We start from the raw sequence: 4,804 nt of genomic DNA on the forward strand, positions 1-4,804 counted from the left end.
CGTCTTTTTCTATGTTCTGGAAGAGTTTGTGGCTGTTGTTTTCTCCTCCAGATTGTTTATCCTGCCTACCTTATATAGATAGACCTGCAGAGATAATAATATGCACAAAAAACAAGACAGAGTAAAACAAAGCAACAAAAGAAAAAACAACAACAACAATAACAACAATAGAAAAACAAGGACAAAAAAAAAAGAAAAGCCTGTAAATAGTTCAAGGTCTGTTTGTTGACCTTTAGGGAATGTTTTCCCATTGAACCTGATGGGTTACCATGCCCTAGCCCCAAAGTCTATTTTTAGTATTCCCTGGAGACTTTGTTGCTCTGTTCACCTTATTGATCTGTTGCACACCCTTAGTGTTTTGCCTCAGTGTGGTGGGGTCAAATTGGGCGTAATTCCCACACTGTGCTTCCGGTGTTGTCCCCTGAAGTGCTATGGGTCAGTGAGAGATACCGTCTCTCTCATAGTGGGGCCAGCCCTATGGTCCTCTTTTTGCTTTGGCTGCTCTGAGCAGGAATATCGTCCTCAGGGCTCGGTGGGCCAGGATGTGCTCCACTCTCTCTTCCTCTCCCTTCATTTGCTCCTGGGTACTCTGGTCAGACATGTCCCTCTCCCTGAACTGTAGCTTCAGTGCTGTCCTCTGAAGTGAATTCTTCTGCAGGGAGGAGGTGCTGTCCACATAGTTGGGTTTGGGGCCAGCCTGTCAAGGTTCACTGGTGGCCTAAATTAGCCTTCCCTGTCCTTAAGGAACACTTGGAGAGGTACCTGCAAGATTCCAGCCAACAACTGGAAACTGGTTCTTTTTCTGAAGCTTCTGGCTGTGCTGAGGGTGGTAGGGTTCCATGGGAGAATTCGCACCTTCCACACAGGAGATCTGAGTTCCACTCTTGGTCAGTGCACCTTCTACTGCTCTTAAAACTCTTCAAATGTTTTTCTTTTTCCCACTGGCTTGGTTTGCATCCTCGGTATGGATTACAATTCAATGTAAGGAAGACCCCAAATCCTCACAACTGGACTATTAGGTAACATCATAGTAAATGGAAAAAAGATTGAAGTTGTCAAGAACTTTATCTTGCTTGGATCCACAATCAGTACTCATGGAAGGAACAATCAAGAAATCAAATGACATTGTATTGGGTAAATCTGCTGCACAAGATCTCTTCAAAGTGTTGAAGGGCAAGGATGCCACTTTGAGGACTGTGGTGCACCTGACCCATGCCATAGTATTTTCAAGTGCTTCATATTCACGTGAAAGTTGGACTTTGAAAAAGGATGATCAGAGAAGAATTGATGCATTTGGATTATGGGGCTGGTAAAGACTCTTGAAAATACCACCCGCGCAAACAAACAAACAAGCAAAAAAATCCCAAACAGATGTATCTTGGAAGAAGTACAGTCAGAATACTCCTTCAAAGCAAGGATGGTGAGACATTGTCTCACATTCTTTGGCCATATTATCAGGAGAGACCAGTTCCTAGAGAACGACATCATACGTGGTAGAGTCGAGGGGCAACAACAAAGAGGAAGGCCTTCAACAAGAGTGACACACCAGCTGCAACAATGGGTTCAACCATAAGAATACTTGTGAGGTTAGTGCAGGACCGTGGTGTTTCATTCTGTTGTACTCTATGAGGGTCACTATGAGTCACCACCAACCTGACAGCACCTAACAGCAGTAAAAATACAGAGCACACACAGCTGACAAGTTGACTCCTTAGGATCCTAGCACATCCTCCAAGGGCTTCCAAGTTTGTAACCCTTCTTTTAAAATTTTCTTCTAAGTTTTCGGATTATTTACTTATTTTTAGTTGTCTTATTTAATTTAATGAAAAAGTGAGTTTCCAAGAGAAATAAAAGTGTCAACAAATTTCTTCTCGGAACAGAGGTTTGTTTGTTTTTTCTTCTCTTTTTATTAATCATTTTGTTGCGGGGCTCTTACAAATCTTATAACAATCCATCATTCAGTTGTATTAAGCACACTTATACATAGGTTGCCATCATCATTTCCAAAACATTTTCTTTCTACTTGAGCCCTTGCTATCAGCTCTTCTTTCCCCCTTCCCTTCCTGGTCCTCCCACCCTTGTGAATCCTTAGTCAATTATATACTATTGTTGTTATTTTGTATTTTTTAAAACAATATCTGAAGTCTGTACGATGTCGGATAAGCACTGTAAACCTTAATGGAAGCAAAGGGCCACATCTTACTCCCGAGGAACAGATAGCAGGTCTGAACCGCAGACCTTTTCAGGGTAGCAGCATAGTGATATAGCCACTGCACCTTTAGGCTCTAGTGCCTAAGTGCCGGGACACTCTTTTTTTTCTCTTTCTGACCCACCCCCTCTGGCCCTCAGCACATCCTGCCTTCTCCTTGATTTTGTGCCATGTTGGCCCCGGTTTCCTACTATTGTTTTGCTTCCTGTCATTCACTGCACATCTCAGTTATGGAGTTAGCTTCTCAGAAGTTGTGTCTGAATCACAGAGAGACACTCCTGCCTGTCCTGTGGCTGGTCAACCTCCCACCCACGGGGTCAGTGCTGGCTTTTCCACTTTTCTCTCTCTCTCTCTCTCTCTCTCTCCTTCCTTCCTCTTAGTTCTTCCTATCTCCCATCATTCCCTATTAAAATTTTATTATTTTCTTGATTCTCAAGGAAAGGGTAGACACCCCTCTCCCCACTCAGAAAGTGGCAGTGCCATATCTGCCCCTCCGGGTTTCCCCTGCAGGCACGTTTGCAGCTGACACTTGTTCCAGAACTGTCACTTCTCCCCCTGCTCTTTTTTCTTTGTTCTACCTTCCTCTCTTGTTCTTTTCTTCAGTTTCCCTTCACTTTGTTTAATGCCACGCGTGCCCCCCACCACCCCCTCTGCATTCAGTAGCACTGCCTTTGAGCCTTCGTGTTCAACTGTGCATGTTCCTGTGCTCAGTGCTACTGCGGCATCCATGTTTGGAGTGCCAATATTATGCTCTCCACCCTCCACCCCCCATCAGCCACCTCATCTACTAAGTGAGTGCCACCACCTGTTCTGTTCTAGTACCAGTGGATTGATGACAGATGACTGCCAACACCCCTCCAGCCTTCCCTTGGCTACCCTGCATGAGCTGTGATTACAGATCAGCCTACATTTCCACCTTCACCAAAGCCACCTAGAGACAGGTGGTGTGCAATCCAATGTTACCCAACCAGGGACAGAGTGGCACAACCAGCCCATTGTCTGAATATAGTAAAAGTACACAATCACAATAAACAGGTTCAAAAATGAATGAGGTGAGTATCTCTATTAACAATTGGCACTTGAGAAAACAAAGGCACAGAGCAAATAGGTAAGCTTTCACCACCACTTGCTGCCCATTCCTCTGTCCACCTACCTGCAGTTGTGCCATGCTCTTTGCCTTCTCCTGGGATAGGGAATTCATGTATTTCTATTTAATAAATCAATAAAGATACAAGTGGGTAACCCCCAAAACACAGAATTGTGCTGGGTTGAGCCGAGCTTTAGTAGTATGCATTTTCCCCACTAGGCGAGCATCTAGCAACACCCTCTGAGTTAGTGCACCAAGTGGTGTTGCTTGGGAAGGTTCTCTCTGGTCACAATGAATTGTTTCATAAAAGAAGTTTTGTTCGAACGTCATTTTTTGTAATGGCCGATTTAGGAGAAGAGCCTACAGTGGTGAAATCATGTTTCCCGCTCAGGAAAAATGCCACAGAAACTGCTGTGATGTTGAACACAGCTTACAAGAACAGTGCTATGGGAAAAACTCAAGTGTATGAGTGGTTTTCTCATTTCTAAAAAGGTAAAATGTCAATTGATGACAAACCTCATTCTGAACATCTATCAACTTCCTGCATGGATGAAATATCAACTCGTAGTACATTTGGAGTTTGTTCCACCAGGTCAAACTGTTAATCAAGCTTTCTATTTAGAGGTTCTGAAGAGATTGCAGTGTGCTACAAGAAAGAGATTACAGTGTGCTACAAAAAAGGCCTAATTTGTGGCAGATGGGGGACTGGGTTAGCCATTATGATAATGTACCTGCTCACACAGCCATATTGAGAGTGTGCTGGTTTTTGTCAAGAACAGCGTACCTCTCCTAACCCACGTACCTGACTTCACTCTGTGAAAGGACAGCAATTTGACAACATAGAAGAGGTGAAGAAAAACAACAATACAAATGAGGGAGGTGTTGTCAGCCATCCAAACAGATAAGTTTGAAAAAATGTTTCCAAGAATGGAATTGAAGATTTGACAAATGTATTAAGTGTAGTGGAGAGTACTTTGAAGGTGATAAGGTTGTTTTGTAAAAACAATTTAAGTACATAGCTTTGGGGAAAATATCAGTTCTTTTTTTTAGGGGGGTGTCGGGGTGCTCCTTCATATGAGATGCTAATGAGAGCTTCCAAGGCGTGCTGGTGCATAGTTGGTTATGCTTTGGTTGTTAGCAGTTCCAACTCACCAGTCACTCACTGGAGAAAGATTAGGCTTTCTGCTCCTGGATATATTTACAGTCTCAAATGGGTGCATAAGCAAATGTGGTGGAGAAAACTGATGGTGCCAGCTATCAAAAGATAAAGCATCTGGGGTCTTAAAGGCTTGAAGGTAAACAAGTGGCCATCTAGCACAGAAGCGTCAATGTCCACATAGAAGAAGCACATCAGCCTGTGTGATCTCTAGGTGTTGAAGGGATCAGGTATCAAGCATTAAGGAACAAAAATCACATCATCGTGAATGAGGGGGAGTGCATAGTGGGGACCCAAAGGCCATTTGTGGGAAACTGGACATCCCCTTACAGAAGGGTTGCGGGGAGGAGAC

The sequence above is a fragment of the Echinops telfairi genome, unplaced genomic scaffold, assembly GCF_000313985.2.
Source record: "Echinops telfairi isolate 266 unplaced genomic scaffold, ASM31398v2 ScPeMD7_31;HRSCAF=116, whole genome shotgun sequence".
Lineage (NCBI taxonomy): Eukaryota > Metazoa > Chordata > Mammalia > Afrosoricida > Tenrecidae > Echinops > Echinops telfairi.